At 41.6% G+C, this 20552-nt stretch overlaps 1 long non-coding RNA gene across 2 annotated transcripts in view; it reads right to left on the bottom strand.

Annotated features, from left to right (window-relative positions):
- LOC138259239 (uncharacterized) overlaps positions 1-20552 on the bottom strand; it is a 183954-nt gene that overhangs the window by 145538 nt on the left and 17864 nt on the right. For both annotated transcript variants that reach the window (XR_011198692.1, XR_011198693.1), the window contains exons 2-3: positions 16520-16561; positions 12845-12927 (exon numbers count right to left, since the gene is read on the bottom strand). This is a non-coding gene — a long non-coding RNA (uncharacterized lncRNA). The remainder of the gene's footprint in view (positions 1-12844; positions 12928-16519; positions 16562-20552) is intronic.

The raw sequence follows: 20552 nt of genomic DNA, 5'->3' as shown, positions 1-20552 counted from the left end.
AGAGGAGGAAGACGAAGAGGACGACCCAGACAACAGGGACAGAGTTATCCAACAGTATTTTCAGTAGCACCCAGGTAGGAATCACCCACGCCATTTAACATTTACTGAATGCCCCCTGCATCTGTACTTTGTGTATTTCCCCCCAGTTCTTTTAAACTGAAGTTTACTTTTCCCTTCCCTTTTCAGTGCTGTATGACCCACTGCGTGACTTCTGCTTGGTTAGCCCATGGACTAATGCATATTGACATCGGTGTGTTGTCCACACATAAATAACAGAACATTATTGATAAGTAATGTGTTATACATTTGTAATTAATACAGGCTGACTCCAGAATGATTTATGTGCAATGAGTGATTTATTTTTTGTGCTATATTTTGGTACATGATATTAAAACGGTGAAGGGTGAGGGTGGAGTTATGTCCATGGCAGAGTCCAGTTCTCGGTCGCACAGGTGCATTGTTCATATGGCTGTGGAAGGATGGAGCAGGGGCAGTTCAAGGTTGGACAGGGTGACACTGTGGGACAGTGGAATGACATCCGGGGGGAAATTAGGCTGGCGGGGGTCTTGGCATCCTACTCTGTCTTCCTTTGAGATCTCAGGTTCCTCTTGCGGGGTGGTTGTTCTTCAGCAGGAGGTGGGGTTCTGGTGGCCCGTCGTTCTGTGGGGGCCTCCTGACCACATGTACCGTTCCTCCTGCTGCGCCTGGATCTCGGTGAACCTGGCCAGTACCGTCGCCATCGTCTCCTGGGAGTGATGGTATGCTCCCATGATGGTGGTGAGGGCCTCTTGGAGAGTCGGTTCCCTGGGCCTGTCCTCCCCCCCTGTCGCACAGCAGCCCTCCCAGTTGCCCTGTTTCCCCGGGCCTCTGTCCCCTGGACGGTGTGCCCACTACCACTGCCCCCAGGTCCCTGTTGTTGTTGGGGTGTTGGGTCAGCCTGGGTGCCCTGTAGTGGCGGACACACCGCTGATTGACGCGTCCGCGAGACAGAGGCATGGGCCCGCTGGGTGGGAGCTGTGCTGGTGTTCCCAGAGGGGTTTGGGTCTGCTGTGGCCTGGGTCTGTGTGGGGGGAACCGACTGTCCAGAGGTCCCCGATGGTCCAGGCTGGTCGTAAGGTGCTAGGTCGACAGAGCTGCTGTCCTCGCTGGGGGCCTGTTCTGGGGGTGGGATGGACATCTCTGGACCCTCCGTGGCGGTGTGTTGGCGTTCGGGCCCTGCAGGGGTGAAGGAGTATGGTTATTGTTTCTGTGTGTGCCATGGCGTGCATTTTGAGTGCCCTTGTCCCCCAGTGCTGGCATTCCCTTGTGGGAGGTGTTGTGAGGGTTTGGGGGTGGTGTATGGGTGTGTGCAATGGTCATGCTTTGGTGGTGGCTGTCTATGGTTTGTGTTGGCATTCAGGGGTTGGTGTTGTTTAGGGTGGGTTGTGCTGGTGAGACATTGGCAGGGAGGTTATGTGCTGGGGGTGATATTGGGGGTGAAGGGGGGGGATTGGCATGCTGGTGGTTGGGGGGGGTGAAGTAGTTGAGATTCGACTTATCAGAGTCCATTCCTCCGTGTACTCCAGCGAGGCCATCAGGATGCAGGATGTTTACCACCTCTTGCTCCCATGCTGTGAATTGGGGTGGGGTGGGTGGGGGTCCGCCGCCAGTCTTCGGCACAGCGATGTTGTGCCTGGAGATCATTGAGCGCACCTTCCCCCGTAGGTCGTTCCATCGCTTTCTGATATCTTCCCGATTTCTGGGATGCTGTCCCACAGCGTTGACCCTGTCTACGATCCTTTGCCATAGCTCAGCCTTCCTTGCTATGGTGGTGTGCTGCACCTGTGTGCCGAAGAGCTGGGGCTCAACCCTCATGATTTCCTCCACCATGACCCGGAGTTCTTGGTCCGTAAACCTTGGGTGTCTTTGGGGTGCCATGGGGTGGTGTGGATGAGGAGTGGGGTGGTGTTTGTGGTGATGTGCGTGGTGATATGTGGTGATGTGTGCGTAGATGTGGTGTGGGTGATGAAGTTGTGTTCCTGTGTGTGTTGGGGTTTTCTATTGCTGTGCTCGCTATCTCTATCTCTCTCGCTCTCGCATTCGCTCCGATTTCCAACTAGTGGGGGTTTGTGGGTGATGTGGGTGTGTGTTTTATAGTTGATTGGATGTGTGGGAGCGTTGTTTGTATGTGTCTCAGGTGGGCGTATTTCAAAATGTCCAATGTGGCAGTGTTTTGGAGCTGTGTGTGTATTTTGACCGCGGCGGTGTGTACCGCCAATGGAATACCGCGGTTGAAAGACCGCCGCGTGGATTCGTGGGTCAGAATGGCATGGGCGTGTTTGTGTTGGCGTGACGGTGGAGGTTTGGTCATCTCCAGTTTTCTGCGGCCCGCTGATGTGGCGGCCTTCCTTGGATGTCGGATTTTTGGCGGTTTCACAGTTGGTGGTCAGAATGACCGTGGCGGTCTACTGCGGCCGCGGCGGTAGAATGGCGGACTTCTGACCGGCGGTAAGGGCCTTTTACCGCCGAGGTCAGAATGACCCCCAGAGTCTTATCCTGGAAGAGCAAATGCTGATGAAGAAGGAGTTCAACTTGACCAGGCTGTGAGGACGGAACCAGTGGCTGAAGCAGAAATCGTGCAAAAGGTGAAGACACAATCGGCCTGCCTGCAGATAAAAGTGCAGATAAAGGCGCAGACAAAAGTGCAAGCAGCCTCCAACAGACAAAAGTGCAGGAGAGCCAAGTCAACATCAAATTCAATTGATTCCTGCCAGTGCAGCAAACGTTTTTGAAGCAGTTACACCCAGAAAGAGAACTGTGAATGGTGACAAATGGCCTGCAGCTGCACATGAACGGTTTGCTGATAAACTCCCATCAATAACAGAAGCAGTCGAAGAGTCAAATCAAAGCAAAGATGAAGTTGGTGGTGTGAGGAGAACGAAAAGGAAAAGAGTGCAAAGTCGCAGGTACTCTTCACTTGAATGGATCTACTTTGTCACAAATGAATGGGAGAACGAGTTTATGGCCTTTTAATTTGACCCTGAGAATTCCGCTGAATATTCTGGAACTTGAAATTGCATTTGAACTGAGCTTTGAAATAACCTTGTTAATTGATCAACAAAGACAATACACTATGGAAATGAAATAAGAGGTCAACAGACTGAATTATATTGAAAATGAACATTTGAACTGATTTTTGATGACATTTTGCTGGACTCAAGAACTTTCTTGAAGATCAAGAACTACTGTAAATAATGCAACAAGACTTTGAAAAGACAATTTTGTTTTGACTTTTGCTTGCTTTTTCTTTTTTATATTTTTCTTTTTCTATCCTTCTCTGGTTCTACAGAAGCCATGAATCCTGGACAGGGCAAACACAGTAGGTGTAAATATGTGTGTAAATGTTTGATTGTAGTATGTCTGATTGCATGCATTTTGTTGATTGCAGGACTGAGTGTTTAAATGAAAGGAAAGGTTCAAAGCACAGAATCTCCAGTGCAGAGAATGACAACACCTAAGCAGGATAAGTTTTAGAAAGATGAGGGATTGTTTCATTTAGATTACACAAAGGGAGATTTATTTTCCATTGTGTATTATAGTTTGTTGTATGGGTATGTGGACACAATACAAGTGCATGATTGTTATATGTCTACACAAATTCCTTCATCAGTACAGGAAGGAATCACTTATCATAGTTAGACACTAACTTATGGGATAGGTTGCAGTCTATTATTAACACGTTTGTACAACCAGGAGTTCATTCAATATTTTTACTCTAACTTTGATGTAGTTTTATCTTTTGTTCCCATTAATCAGCATTTGAACAGCATTGCAAATTCTAGAAATATAGATATATTAGTAGCATTCTTTAAACCTTCACTGACCTTTGGCACAGTTTATGCACACCGGAATAACCTGACATGCATTCTCATACAGGCGGCAAAGGAGTTCATTATTTCAAATAGATGATAGAAGAAAGGCAATGAAAGAAAGGATAGGCAAGGAAATAGTTTCCAGAAATACATCATTTCTCAACAGACCAGACACACAAGGACGCTTAGCTTTAGTTGGGCAACATGTAGGAAAGCTTTGTATATATAGGCCGCAATCAAAAGCTGACAATAAATTTGTAGGAACAAATTAATGTAAACATGTGTTTTTGTTTAAGTGTGTATGGGATTTTATGCCACATGGGCAAGATCCTGCTGTACCTGATGTTTGTTACATCTGTGGAAAGAATGGTTATTACACATTTCCAAAAGGCTGTTATGGTACATGCTATTTGCGAGTGGTGTTCCCAAACAATTGGAAATGTACAAAGTGGGCAACATTGACAATACAAAGACAACTAAAATTAGATTTAAAAGAGGAGCAAGTGGTTCAGAGTTCACAAGAGATATTTTTGGAGTTATTATTCCATTAGTGGGAGTGATCTTCAAAGACATTAAAATAAGGAAGTTTTCAACAATTGTAGATAGGATGTAAACTGATTCTTCAGGTGCAATGCTCCTAATGGACACAGAAATGGTTGCAGCATGGTCCATGATTCTTCAGAATTGCCTTGCGTTAGACATTCTTTTAACAAAAGACGGCAGAGTCTGCAGAGTTTTGAAATCACACCACTGTTGTGCGTATATTCCTAGTGACAGCAAGGAGATAAGGAGATACTTATCTAATCTGACAAGTCTGAAAATCACAAATAACCTAGAAGAGATAAATGTTTGGCAAACAAAAGGTGACAGATTTTCTAAGGTAGGGTCTTGGTTTGGTAACTTGGGAAATGGTTTTTTTGAGATGATCCTGAAACCTTTATTGATTGTGACACGCTGCATAATTTATGCACTTGGATTTTATAAAACTTACAAGTTCTAGAAGAGACAAAAGGCGAAGAATGAACAAAGAGGGAAGACATGGAGTTAGAGAATATGAGAAACAGATATTATCAGTCAATGAAAAGATTTGATCATTATTGCAAACCTAAACCAATACTTTATCAAACTACAAACTTTAGACTTGTCTCATTGTAAATGAGAATAGTTCCTTTGTGACGGCATAGATTGCCATCAGAGACTGAGAGAGTGCACCATTTATTAATTAATTAGTGGCATACAGGTAGCATAAGGCAGTGAATAAATTTGCAGTTTTAAAGGCCTAACAGAGAAAATAATGTATCAAAGAAAATATGCACAATAAAATGGTGGTGGACAATTGTGCCTACTAATTGTATTTTGATATCATGTTTAACTTGAAACATCTTGTATTCATAAATGTGTGAATCAACAATGAATATTACCATGAGAGTATTATTTTAAGGTACAAACAGTAGAAATAAACTATATTACGAGTATTAAATTAATATGAATTAAACACACTTACATTGAACTAAATGGATTTTATAATGAACTATGTGTTTAGAAAAATAAATACAATTTTAAAATTGCTTAGACATAACATGCATAATGTTTGAAATAAAATAATGTGCTTTTCATATAAGATTTAAAGTATAAGGTGCGCAGCATGTTTTATTCATGTATTAATTGTATTAACAAGCATTAAACTTTCTTAACATGACTATGCCTGGAAGGTTCATTTTGCAAGCAGCCAAGGAAATTTTATTTGTTTTCTTTTTCCCCTCTGACCTGAATTTTCCTCTGGCATCAAATGTAATGTTGGATGTTCTATCGTATTTCAGGAGAAGAGACATGTTTTACATGCAAGAATGTAACACTATTTGTTCTGGCTGTCGAATGGAGAAGAAGCTTATGAAACTCATGTGAAAGAATATTAGCGTAGCTTATTGTGTGCCATGGGAAAGGAACTGTAAGTTTCAAATTATTAGAAAATGTAATATTTTGGCGGAACGATGTGAAGTCATAGAAGGGATAAAAATTGATGGAACAGAACTTGGTGGTGCCAACTACAATGATCTGATGCTGAAACTGATGCCTATAATGTGCCCACCTGAAGGACCAATCAAATGGATTTTGGTTCTTTTAATCAGTAAAGAACTTTGAGACTGAGGTCAGTCCATCTTGTGATCTCTTTAGAGTCAGTTCTATGTTTCTTTAGTCTGCTGTCCCATTTTCTTCTCTAAATCCCCTGATGAGTTTTCCCATCATGGTCTTAACATGCCCTATTCTGTTATGTGGTTCAGTACTAATAAGGCCTTCCAATTCTGAACTGCTGATCTGTCTTATTTGCAGCTTGCATTCTGCACTGTGCTGATGCTGCTATCAACTGAAGCTGGACGAGGGTGGTCTTGATGAATCAACAATGTCTGCTGTCCAATGAGGAGAAATTTAACTAAATGTGGTTTCTTGTTGTCCATTCTAGTCAGTAAGTTACACTAGCATATTTGTGTACAGAGTTCATTTTAGATAGATGTTTTTCAAATTATTTTTGTCTTTTTTTATTTTTGCTTTTGCCCGCATGTGTTAGCCCATTCCAAAACATGCAAGTTCCAATTAGTTGATTAGTATTAAGAATGGCCCAGCTCTTAAATTGATTGTTAATACAGTATTTTGATGATTTACTGGTGTTACCATCCTCTGCATTGAAATCTGATAATAATGTGCATATTGTGTTGTTGCTAATCTACATAATTCTTTTGAAGTGTCTAACGGTATTGATGTTTAGCAGGTTGAATCTTCAGATGTTTCGGTCAGCCTATGGTTTTAATGTATGTCTATACCTTGGTTTTGTGCACCATTTATGTGACATTGATTTTGGGATTGTAATAAAGCTTTGAAACTTTATTCAGTTTGGTTTTTGATTTGGAGTTAAATTGTTTATGGTGTTTGATATTGTTTATCATATAATGTAATTGATTTGTGATTGAATATTTCTGACTACTACCTACTTCACCAAGTCTAAAGATCTGGTTGATCTCAATGGGTTAGCTTTGTGATGGTGTCTTACCCACGTGTCTGTGGTTTCTGAACCTGAGGCGGGAAGAAGACTTCCAAGGGCACACTAGCACTGTCCAGGATGAAACTTAGATTCCTGGCATGCTCAGCTGGGGTTGAAGCGTGCCCCAGTTCTGTGGGCCACCATGAAGCATCCCAGGGATAGTTGGTGCTGCTGAAGGTCAACACTTTGGTCTTGTCTTTGTTGAATTTGAGGCAGTTAATCCTCATCCAATTGGTGGCGTTGGTCATGTATTGGTTGAAGTTGATTCTGGCGGCAGTGGAGTTTTCGGAGAGGGAGCGGATGAGTTGCATGCTGTTGGCATAGGATAAAATGTTGAGTCAGTGGTATCTGACTATGTTGGCAAAGGGGGCATGTAGATGTTGAAGAGGGTGGGGCTGAGTGATGAGCCTTGAGAGACTGAGCCAAAGACTGGTTTGGGTTTTAAGAGGTGGGGTGGAAGGTGGACTTGTGCGGTATCTGTGAGGAAAGAGACGGTCCATCTGAGGGTGGCTCCTTGAATGCTTTGTTGTGAAGTCTGGTGATGAGCATTGTGATTTTGCTTCAGGTAGATGGTGAGTTGTTAGTTTATGGCTTTTTCAATGAATTTGGCCAGGATAGGGAGGAGGGAGATGGGTCTGTACTTGAAGAGTTGGTTGGGGTCCACTGAAGGTTTCTGCAGCAGCGGTTTGATTTCTGCATTGCAGAGTCCACAGAGTGTTGAGTAGAGTGGAAAGTTTGAGGCCAATCACCGATGCTCCTAGGTTCAAGATGTTCCTAGGTTCAAGATGTGGTGGGAGCATGGGTCAATCGAGGCCCCGGAGTGGATGGATTTCATAATTGTAATGGTGTCCTGAGTAGTGAAGTTGTTCAGGTGGTTAGCCTTGGTGTGGTCATATGTGTGGAGTCATGACCAGTGAAAAAGTTTTCAGGCTTGAGTTCGGGGTTGAAGTTTGTATAGATTTTGTAGATTTTGTCATGGAATAAATCTGCAAGGATGTCACATGGGTCCTGAGAGGGAGAGTAACAATGGTATATATGCTGTCTCTTACCTTCAGAGATGAAACAACCTTGAGAGACGATACAGAAGCAACTTTAAAATCTGTGTCCTTCTCTGGTTCTTACCCCTACCGTAGTCCAACCCAACTTCTTGTTTTCCCTGATTACCTGTGAGTCAACTTGAAGAATTTGTGCACCAGGATGGGTTGTTTGCGATACCCATAACATGGGATGATACTAAAGGCTTGCCTGGTGGATGAGTGGATGATGCAAGAATCTGTAGCATTGTTGATTACCAGCACAAGAATTTTTGCCTTATGTAAACAAAAACAAGTTTTATATACAGAATATTAGAGCACTGTCACTTTCTTTGTAATCATGCATTAACGCACAAAAAAATGTAGAGCAATGCACTTGTTTGATTAGCTTGTCGGGGTTCTTTAAACTTGCTGTACCAAAATAGCTGAATGGTCCTTCACATCTCTTAAATTTGGCTTTTGTCCTTGGTATTATGTTTCTTTCAGTGAATAACTCAAAATTACTGTGAATTCAGAGTGCACAATAGCGCATTGAAAAATATTATGCAAACGAGTTCTCTTTTGTCTTCACCATTGAAAGCTTTAATGTATCTTTTCTTTACTGTTGTTGCAGGTACCTGAATAGATGAAGATATGGGGTAGAAACAGATTGGAGCGAGGTAAGTGATGCTTTAACCCCTTTGCTGCCAGGACTTTTCCCCTGCAGGTGGCAGGCCTTTTTTGGGCTATTTGGGGCAGTTCGCGCTTAGGCCCTCATAACCTTTTGCCCACATAAGCTACTCAGGCCAAATTTGCGTATTTTTTTTTCAACATCCTACGGGTTCTAGAAGTACCCAGAGTTTGTAGGTTCACCTGAAGGAGACCAAGAAATTTGCAAAAATACAGCAAAAATGTTGTTTTTTTCAAAGGAAAATTGGAAAAAAGGGCTGCAGGAAGCTTGTGTTCTTTTCCCTGAAAATGGCATCACCAAAGGGTTTGTGGTGCTAAGACCACCATCTTCCCAGCTTTCAGGAACAGGCAGATATGAATCAGAAAACTACATTTTTCAACACAATTTTGGCATTTTACTGGGACATACCCCGTTTTTACTATTTTTTGTGCTTTTTGCCTCCTTCCAGTTAGTGACAGAAATGGGTGTGAAACCAATACTGGATCCAAAACAGCTAAACTTTCTGAAAATTAGACAATATTCTGAATTTAGCAAGTGGTCATTTGTGTAGATCCTACAAGGTTTTCCCACAGAAAAGAACAGCTGAAAGACAAACATGTTGAAATTGAGGTGAAAAAACAGCCATTTCTTGCCACATTTTATTCTGTAACTTTTTCCTGCCATGTCAGATTTTCAAAAGCAATATACTGTTACGTCTGCTGGATACTTTTGGTTGTGGGGATATATAGGGCTTGTAGGTTCATCAAGAACACTAGGTACCAAAAGCCAATAAATGAGGTGCACCTTGCAATTGGTTTTCATTGTATACCGGACATACAGCAATTTATTTGGTAAAATATAAAGAGTCAAAAATAGGTATCAAGGAAACCTTTGCACTTCCAAAAATGGGCACTAGATTAGATGTTTAGAAGTAGTGGTTATTTGCACATCTCTGAATTCCATGGTCCCCATACTAGCATGTGAATTACAGGGCATTTCTCCAATGTCTTTTTTGCACACTGTCTTACATTTGGAAGGAAAACATGTGGAGAAAGACAAGGGGCAATAACACTTGTTCTTCTATTCTGTGTTCCCACAGGTCCCCCGATAAAAATGGTACCTCACTTCTGTGGGTAGGCCTAACGCCTGTGACAGAAAATGCACCATGGACATATCACATTTTCCCAAATAAAACTGACCTGTTTTTTGCAAAGTGTCTAGCTGTGGGTTTTGGCCTCTAGCTCAGCCGACACCTAGGGAGACCTATCAAACCTGTGCATTTTTTAAAACTAGACACATAGGGAAATTCAGCATGGGGTGACTTGTGAGGCTCTCACCAGGTTCTGTTACCCAGAATCCTTTGCAAACCTCAAAATTTGACAACAAAACACGTTTTCCTCATATTTCGGTAATGGAAAGTTCTGGAATCTAAGAGGAGCCACAAATCTCATTCTACCCAGCACTCCCCCAAGTCTTCCAAAAAAATGGTACCTCACTGGTGTGGGTAGGCCTAGTACCTGCAACAGGAATGCCACAAAGCACAATGCGGACACATCAAAATGATCTATTACAAAACTACCAGTTTTTGCAAGGGGTACCAAGTGTGGTGGTCATCTAGGGAAACCTACCAAACCGAGACATTTTTGAAAACTAGACAGCTGGAGGAGTCCAGGGAGGTATGGCTTGTGTGGATCGCCCAACATTTTCTTACTCAAAGTCCAAAAAACTGAACAAATGACTCAAAGCTTGTGAGCTGTAAAGCCGTGTCAAGGCACCAACCGCTTTACAGTCAGTTCACACAACTTTCATACATGACATGCACACCACCAATCACGCTGCCAGCCACGTGCCCAGCACATTACAACACTCGCATTAACAGACAGCACCATTAAAGGGCCCAACACTTTCATATGCCCACATGCCTGATGCAGCAATCACGCCAGCCAAGCGCCACTCCAGGCACACCTCCAGCGAAGTGCCACCACACACACACACTGCCAACCAAGTGTCACTCCACTCACATCGCCAGCCAAGCGCCACTCCACACACACCGCCAGCCAAGCCCACTCCTTGCACACCGCTATCACTTTTTTGTTTTTAAACAACAAAGAAAACACTAACTAATTATAAATAAGAAGAAAACTACAAACACAAAAGCTCTAACTGAATACATGACAGTAATGCCAACTGTGAAACTGAACATATGAAAATATAAAATGTCAGTTTACACTCACAGTGGTTCCCAGTAATTCTTCTGTATGTGGTAAATCCTGAAAGAGCCAACCACACACAGCCCAGGTTTTGAAGGACAATCCGGGCAGTACATTTGGCTCTCCCTTCAGATACCTCTTCAGGCATTTTTTAGTGGGCAAGTCTTTTTTGGGAGTGGGAGAAATGTGATCAGGAAAGTGGCAATATTTCAATCAAGTCACACCACTGCTACTCTAGGAGCTCTTGCCTGTTTCACCACAATAAGGCTCTCTGTCACTGACTCCTGAAAATTAGCAAATTTCAACCTTGACTCAGGGGAACAATCCTTGAACATAATAAAAGCATTAAAAGTTGCCAAATGAAACAGATGGATGGCCAAATTTGTATACCACATGTAAGACTCACGAAGAGCTGTATAAGGTTCCAACCTCTGAAAATGCACACAGGTTTGCGCACTTCTGCAACTTGACCCCAAACAGTCACAAGGGAAGTACTATCATCATGGAAGGTAGTTAGCATGTACAGATCCCCCCTGTCTGCAAATGTCAGAGCTAGCAGCTCATTATTACGCAAGGCACTGCACTGTCCCCTCTCAAGTTTTTTACAGACAAGCTCCCTTGGATAACCTTTCCGGTTGTACCACAAGCAACAGTGTCCACTCTGAACAATTCCCTGAACAACTACACTCCAGTGTAGAAGTTATCTACATACAAATGGTGACCTTTGCTAAACAGTCATCTACAAAGTTCCCACACAATTTTCCCACTAACTCCAAAAGTGGGCGGACAACCAGGGGGGTCAATACTGGAATCCCTACCAGTGTAGACCTGGAGATTATACACATACCCTGTACTACTTTCAGAAAGCATATACATCCTAATTCCAGGCCTTGCCCTCTTGCTAGGAATGTACTGCTTAAAAAACAAACGCCCCTTGAACAGAACCAAAGACTAATCTACAAATATTTCTTTCCCAGGAACATAGACCACTGAAAACCGATCTACAAAATGATGAAGGACAGGCCTAATCTTAAAAAGACCGTCACAATCAGGGTGATCACGTGGCAAGGCTAAAGCATTGTCAACAAAATGCAGCATATGAAGAAGAAGCAAATACCGATTATGAGTCATGCTTACAGGAAATAGCCGTTGCCATCAAGGGACTAGTGAACGAATTAGAAGTCAGTGACGGTTTCCTTACCAACCCCATCAAAAAAGTCAAGCCCAAGAACTTTTTCATCTCTTCCAGATTGTTGGGAATCCACTGGGTAGCTCCAGACTGAGCCCTAAGTCTGGCAGCGTTGTCCCTCAAATACTGCTCGCATACAAATTAGTCTGCTCAACAATCTCTTCCAAAAATACATCATCCAAATGAAAGAACTTGACAGACAAAATGTTTTCTGGATTCAATCTACAACCTGGGAGACCAGTAAAGGCAGGCAACTGTGGCTGTTCCATGTTTGGGGCAACCCAGCGTTCAGGTCTTCCAATGGGAAACCTTTCAGCAACAGGATGCTGCACTATTGGCACATCAGTGTCTTACTCTAAAACAGGCCCGTCATCTGCACTGAGAGTGGCTTCCTCATCAGAAGATTCCTCTCAGACAGAAAACTCACTGCCAGAATCTCTCACTTCCTCCTCTTCCTCAGATGCAGAGTCAGTCTCATAATCATGGTCAGAAGATGACTCAAAAAGCATGCCAACAACCTGATGATCCTTTCTTATAAGTCTAACTTGACAAGTGCGTCAAAAACAAACAGCACTATCTAAAATAAGTAATAAACAGCGTGTGGCTTTATATCAAAGTGTTATGTACTCAAAAACTATACCACTCATTTGCCTGAAAAATCTAGACTCACCAGCAACTACTCTGCACAGACACAGCAATCACCAATGATATTCCAGTAAAAAGAAAAGCAAATTAGACATAAGACAACACAAATATCATTGTGCCGAAATCTAAGGACAATTTCACACACAATCCTGCATTTAGTACACCACCTACAAACATGTCATTCATGTATAGCAACAATACTCCCTTGGAGTAAGTTGTTTGTACTTACCTATAACATTCACCTAGGCAAACCGCAGGCCAACCACTACCAAAACCGCAAGGGATCACAGCAAAGGAAGCAAAAGATTTGAACTAGAACAAAATGGAGAAATAAACTGTTATAATCACAAATTCAAATACTTCTCGAGTTGACAAACACCCGCCACCAAGCATTTAGAAATTTTCCATGGTGCCTAAGTGGATTCTGCCCCCCTTGGGGGCAGATGGGCCTACAAAAAATAGGCCGATCTGCCCCCAAGGGGGGCAAAAATGGCCAACAGTTCTGTGTCCCCTTTTGAGTCCACTCAAAAGTTGGGTTGTGAGAATGTTAGTCACACTCACAGAGAGTGGTGCAGATTGGGTGCCTCACTCAACATCAAAGCCCAGATACTTTGTCTGGACATCAAGCAATGGGATAACTTTCAGTGGGCATGCACAATGGTCGAGATCACTGGGGAAAAACACACAGACCTATTCAGAAATGCATACGGGCAGGATGGCACATCTTCGCAAAGCCATGCAAAAGACATTTGTCCCAATAACATCGTTCAGTCACCTATATATATATACAACGAGATGTGGCTCTTTAGTTCCACCCCAGGCACATACGTTTTAAAAAGTGTGTGCATTTTGCTAAATTTACTAGTTTTTCAAGTCTTTTTATTATATAATTTGGTGGCCACAACTATAAATGTTAAGCGATTTTCCAGTGCATTATACAGAGGATATTTTACTCTACTTGGGAAAGTTAATGTAGAGCAATCAAGTACTGCACTTCCTTTTTATCTACAGAATCATATTGGATGCCCTCATGTAATGTGTTGCCCAGCGTTGAGCTTTTTACGATTCTGCCCTATAGTGACCACGGGAGGCTTTATTTTAGTTTTAAATGCACTGGACACATTACTTTGCACTTACTTAGACCAGGACAGAAGCCAATTAAAGTTCAAGCACCCCCTTTGTTCCATTTGTACTTTTTAGGATAATGTTGGCATACCCAAACTATTATTGGGCCAAATCAGATATATATTTAGAAAGACGATAGGGAAATTAGAACTTGTGCCCGCTGAACAATGTTGTGCTTTGTTGCAAAAGCCAACAATAATTATGGAAATACGTTAATGTGTTCATTGAAGCCAGAGCCTTAAAGTGAAAACAATCCAGGCACACAGTTTCAAAGAGTTTTATATAACTGCAGCGAATCTGATAACATATACAGTATCCCAATTCTTAAGTTTCTCTCTGCATATTTTGACTTGGTAGCTAAATATACTGCACATTGCAGGAGTCAGAAAATTACAAGAACAAAAGACACTGAAATGCTGAATTTGTCTAAATAACTGATATAAAACATGGGATCCTGTTCTCCAGTTTCTTTACTACTGGCAACTTGTGACGTCTCTAGTTACATGTATTATTACAGCTCAGTTATGAAGACATAATAGCTCCTGCTAGAACCAGCAGAAACTATATAATGCAGGTAATGGAGCATCATTACAGCTTCAGTTTAAACAGAGCAGCATGAACGAAAACTGTACTTTCATTCTGATCTTCTTTCAGTGCTGAACATAAATGAGACATTTATGGAAATGTATGTGTTTCTTCACTATATCAGTCATTGCAGGATACACAGAATATCTCTCCATTTATCTGGACATTGTGAATCTCATCATTTTTTAAAATCTGATTTACAATAATCTGATCCTAATATCTTTTTGAAACAAATTACTAACTGATATTTGATGTTTCATTTCGCACTAGATCCTGCCTTAATTCCTTATGTCTGCAAAGATTTTATCTCTTTCATATGAGGGAGCAAAATACCAAGGATTTATGCAGTTTGAGACAATGGTGATGGTGTGAGCATGTAATATAAACAGTAAAATATCATTTGCTATAATTTTTAGGAATATTGAAAGTCACCACAGAGTTCTATGATATTATAATGAAACTTACCCTTTGGCCTTATTCCTCTATATGGCCATGTGACTCCTTGGTGACTTGTAATATCCTTAAAATGTATGGCAGGCGATACTTTAACCCATATATTGTTGCACTTAGAACAATGCAAACTGTGTGCCTAATGTGTAACAATATTACATATAACAAGCAGTGTAAAGAGCTGACCTGTAGTGTTTTTTTAAAGAGAATATGGGAGTAAAATTGTAATCTACTAAATTTATGAGTAGTTCATGAGGTTATAGCCCTGTACTCCTCCCACTGTCACCTGTGGAAGCAAAGCTGGGGATGCCATGAAGTTTGCAGATTTGCAGAGTTTGCATAATACAAAGCATGTTGTGGCTATAATGATGGAGACACTGCCATGAATGCTTTGGATTTCATCGCATAAACTTCAATGGTATTTCCTCACTTAATACTTGTTCACATTGTGTTTTCTATGATGACACAACTAATGAGGAAGACACGAAAATTTGCAGTGGGAGCATGACCGCTCCTGACATGTGGGATTGGAAGTAATTCTTAACCACCATTCAGCTTAGCCACACATGCTAACTATTCATACACAAAGTTCATACAACAAATAGAGATTGTCCTTGCTTTAGTGAAAGAAAGGATTGATTTAATTAAAGATGCTGATAGAGATTACATTTTACTAATACATTAGTGACATAGAGGTTAGCACATGGCGACTTATAAATCTTCATTTAAAAGCCTAACAGAGCATGGAATATAAAAATGTACATGTTTGTATAATAGCAGACATTTTGACGTCTACTTAGTTGGACATTGCGTTTGCCATGGAAAGATATTGTACATGTATATTTTAGTGAACTACTGACATTAATTAATTGGGACGGGCCGGACTGGGTCGTCCCACACGCTGCCCCTGCTTGTGCTGGCGCTTCCCCTTCTGACTCGGAAGCATCTCCATGTCCCACCAATCGCGAGGTCATACGTCAGAGCTGGCGGGGAACTTGTCCTTTAAATCACCAGGCATCGCGTTATGACGGGATGGAGGTGGACGAGAGAGGAAGGAGCGTGAGGCGAACAGCGAAGGAGACGACGGAAAAAGAAGAGGACGAGAGAGCAACGGTGGAGGCGAACGGAGGATCCAGTGCCCTCATGGAGCAGTCCGCTCCGTTCGAGTGCGGGAGGAGGGAGATGCCAAGGAAGTCGGTGGTCCCAATCGGCGACGAAGAGTGCGGACTCCAGGGAACAGAACGCGACCACCCGCCACGCTTCAGGAGGAGCGTGGCAGAGGCAGGTGCGTGGCAGTGGCCTGAGCAGGGTTAGGGAGGACGGGAGGGGGAGTAAAAACACAAGGGTTGGAAGGCATACATGTCATAGACATAGTCACGGGGCTGGAGGGCACGTAGTATCACCAACAAAGGCACAAAAAGGGGAGGGGAAGCAGGATTAAAGGAGAAGGGGTAAAAACAAATGCAACAAGGAAAAGGTTATTAAACAGGAAAAGAGAACAAGGTGCAAACAAGATAGTGACAGCACGTCAGGGACCCAAGGGGAACAACCCAGATGAAAGGAGCAGAATAGCAACCAGAAAAGACACCGCAGACCAGAAAGAGAAAAGGAAAAGAGGTATCGACAGAGAGGGAGAGAGAGAGAGAGAGAGAGAGGAAGGTAAACCCAAAGACCAGGAAGAGAAAACCAGTGGAAAAGGGAAAGACAGAGACAGGAAGGAAATAATAAAAGCACCAACACTTACCAAGACTATTCTTCTTCTTCCCACATGTGCTTCCCGAGAGACCTAAAGGAACAAAAAGAGAAGAGGAAGAAACCATGAACCCCTGGTTGGAGTAGATACCTGGAGAGGGACTACAATCCAAGAAAACATCCATTACAATAGACTGCTGTGATCAACCAATAAAATAACCCTTACCTGTAGAGTCTACGACTCTTGTGCAATTACTCGCGCCAATCCTGCAACATTAATTTTAAAAGTGACCATTTTTAGAGAAACAGTAGAGATGAAAAGTATATTGTATTAAGCACAGATGCATTAATCGTATTTACATTGATTTATACAAGTTACATTTGTGCAGAAAAAAATAAATGCAACATTTAAAATGTTTCTAATTTAATGCATACATAATGATTGCAATTGAATAATTTGCTTTGCATATTTTTTTTGAATTGTAAGGTGTGCAAAATAATTTATAAGTATTAGTTTCATTAAAATATATAATTAGGCTTACTTAAACAGACTAGGCTTGAAAATTCATTTTACAGCAGTAGTGGAAGAGTACTAATTCATTATGTTCACTTTGACCTGAGTTATTTCCTAACAAATGCAGCAGTATTTGTTCTAGCTGTTGAACAAGACCGGGAGCATTATTGAATTCACTTAAGAAACTGTTAGAATCACCTTGTAAAAGCCTGGGAAAGGAACTCAATGCTTCACATTTATCTAAAAGTTATATGTTGGCAGAACTGTATGAATTCATTGAGATGACTTCGCACCTTCCCTGAGAAAATCTGGAATAGTTGCAAACTTGAAGGAGGTAAACATTTCCATTGGCTATTGATCCATGTGCTATAGATGAGCTCACTCTGAGGACCAATCAGAACTACATGGACATTTTTAGTTAGGGAGAGAATTTTGAAACTTTTAGTCAGTCTTGATTATGACCCCTTTCTGAAATACTACACTCTCTTTTCCTGACTCCCTATGGACCCTAGATGTCTTCTGAAGAATCCAAATGATCCTTTCTACTTGCCCCATTTGCTTATGTTGTTCAGCACTAATATGCTCAAAAAGTTCTGAACTACTCTCCTGCCCTATGTGCAGCTCGAGGTCTGCACTGCCCATGATGCTCCTGTCTACTGATGCTGAGAACCTGTGAGTGTTCTGGACCAACAAATCGTTCCTGTCTGCTGTCCCATGAGGAGTGGTATATAAATGCATTGTGGTTCTTCCTGTTTCCTTTACAACTTAGATAATTCACCAGTGTATTTTATAGTGAGCTCTCCTAGTTAGATGATTTTCCAAATTATTTTTGTCTCTTCTTTTGTTTTTGTCCGCATGAGTGCCTGCCCCCACACACGCAATTCCAAATTCATATTAGAGATAAGAATGGCCCAGCCCAGTTATTGATGGATATTAATTGAGTTGATGATTAACTGATCTCACCATCATCTGCTTTAAAATCTGTTTTGATGTGCATATCATAGTTTGTTAACTTGTGTTATTGTCTTGGAGCAGTGTTTCCCAAAGTGTGCACTGCAGCACCCCAGTATGCTCACCAGGGGTGCTGCACACTTCTTGGGAACATTGAAAATGCTTTCATGGTAGTATGAATGCAAAGACTTGCAGGTGAAACAAATCAAACTTGATGGATTTTTACAATTTACATTACAAGTTCTCTTTCATACTACCATACGGCTCCATCCTAAAGACGTTATGTTTAGTACATAGCCGTACGATAGTATAAAAAATGAATAATTGCAGTGCAAATTAATCAAACTTGTTAGGATTTTGTTATGTGCAATTGTGGCCCGAGTAGCCCATGTGGGAATGCCATGTGGGGGAGTTATGGAAGCCACACCTGTCAGTGTCTGGAATGGTTTGGACCAGCGCTTGATGTCTTGCCTAATAAATAAAGAGCATGTCCGCTTAGGCAGGGCCAGGCACAATCATGACAGTGATGAAGTGGTATTTTGGTCCATGTTCTTCAGCTACTCAGGAAAAGCAGGTTATCATGAAATCACACACATGCCAACATTTAAGAGGAAAGTGGGAGGTTTTAAAAAAAGAATCGGGAGAAAGTATTTCTACTATTGAGGCCAGAATCTGGTCTATTGTCATGTGTGGGACTTGCAAGTGTGGATGGTGACGCAGGATCAATATCAAAAATGCTAATATGCTTTTTTCTTTTAACCTGCCAGGAGCAAGGAGAAAGCGCCATGGCAGGCAGGAAGAGTGTGACGGAAATGTTGTGCACTGGCTTGCAGCAGCAGGTTACTGGCAGTGCCTACTCCAAGTCACTCAAGACAAGTCCCTCTCACAAAAGCCCTTTATCGGCTTCTTCCCAATTATTTTCAGGGAGAAAAATTGAAGTGCTCCAGAGGCCTGACTTTCGTCTCTCCACCCATAAAAAAAGGGATATAACGGGGAGCAGTGGCCAATGGCCAATAGATCAAGGGAGCTGTGAGTCGAAAAAGTTTAGGAACCACTGTCTTAGAATGTTTAATAATATTGATGTTTAGTAGGCTTAGTCTCTTTAGACGTTTTCGTTAGCCTATGGTTTTCATGTAGTATTGCACATCATTCATGTTACATTGGTTTCGTGGTTGAGATAAAGCTTTGAAATGTAATTCAGTTTGGAGTCTTGTTTCCGTGGCCAAATTGGTCATGGTGTTTAAAATTGTTTTTGTTTTTGGTGTTATTGATTTATGTTGAATGAATACGATTACCACACTCCTCACTGAGTCTAAAGATCCCATCGACCTCTAGTGAAAGTAGCACGAGTTGTGGCGTCTCACCTGTGCACGGGGTTTCTGAATCCAGAACAGGAGGAAGAGCTTTGTGCATAATCCAGCAATACTGAGGTAACTACTTTGCATTCTATTCTTGCCTTTAGTGAAATTGCAGCCAAGAAAAACACCACTACAGTTCCAATGAAACACTGGGGAACAACTCCACGATGATGTCCAAATGTCATATAACAAATGAACAGGTAACTCATGAGCACTGTTGACTGGAGCACAAGCCACTTTTCTTACAGGAGCTGATCAACAATAATGTAACAATAATCAGAACAACCCTAAACATCATCAGAAAAGTAAAAATAAGTGTTTAGCAAACTCTAACAAAACAATTAGTTCTTGATTGATTTTCCGATTGCTTAGAAAAGCATTCCCTTTGCTTCTTTCTAACTCCAAGAAAACTATTACTTAACCCGGCGAAAATATGACAAAGCCCTATTTAGTTGACATCTATGTGGCACTTTTGGCTAGACTACAATTAATTAAGAATACTTGTCTCACCTCATACGTAATCTTCCCAGTGGCTCTCCCTCAGAAACTTTGTTAAGATTGCTACATTGTCTTCCCATCAGGAAATGTTTCATTTTGAAACTTCACCAGTTCTCTGTCATGCCCAGGAGCCCTGTATATAGAAGGTCCTATATATCTCCAATCCAGAGTAAGTTTTTATCATCCACGAAGATGTCTTAGATCTTCTAATACAGAGCTGACACTACCTTGTTGGGTTTGAACTACCAGGAATGATGGTCTTTCAATCTCCTACTTAACCCCACCCTATTCTAACTCATTGTTCATGACCGATTTTTCTAATCTATTCAATTTTAAGATTTCTTTAAGCAAATTTGCTGTTCTTCTTACATCTGAGGTGTTATCTTGAGCACCAGTATACTTCTTTGGGAGTGAGTTGTAGTGCTATATAAATCCATTAACATAACAATAACATAACATAACATTTCAAAACATAACATGAAAATGTTTGGTAAAATGTAAGAGGGAGGTAGAACTTTTTCCCCAAAAGAAGTGTCTCTGTATGTCGACTCTAATGGGATTTGACATTTTATTCTAAAGGAAACCGACTGAAGCCAACGAGTAGTAGATTTAGCTGGCACTATGGAAAAAAGTAGGGGGGACTAAAAAGTGACAATCAGTGGTATGATAAAACTTGCCTTTATGTCTTTAAGAAAAGCAATACCTTTCTTCACTAAAACTAGGAAAATTTCAATTTTATCAAAGGATCAGAGGCTCTGATTATG

The sequence above is a fragment of the Pleurodeles waltl genome, chromosome 2_1, assembly GCF_031143425.1.
Source record: "Pleurodeles waltl isolate 20211129_DDA chromosome 2_1, aPleWal1.hap1.20221129, whole genome shotgun sequence".
NCBI lineage: Eukaryota > Metazoa > Chordata > Amphibia > Caudata > Salamandridae > Pleurodeles > Pleurodeles waltl.
The sequence above is the reverse complement of the archived record's forward strand: the minus strand, read 5'-3'. Positions and strand labels throughout refer to the sequence as shown.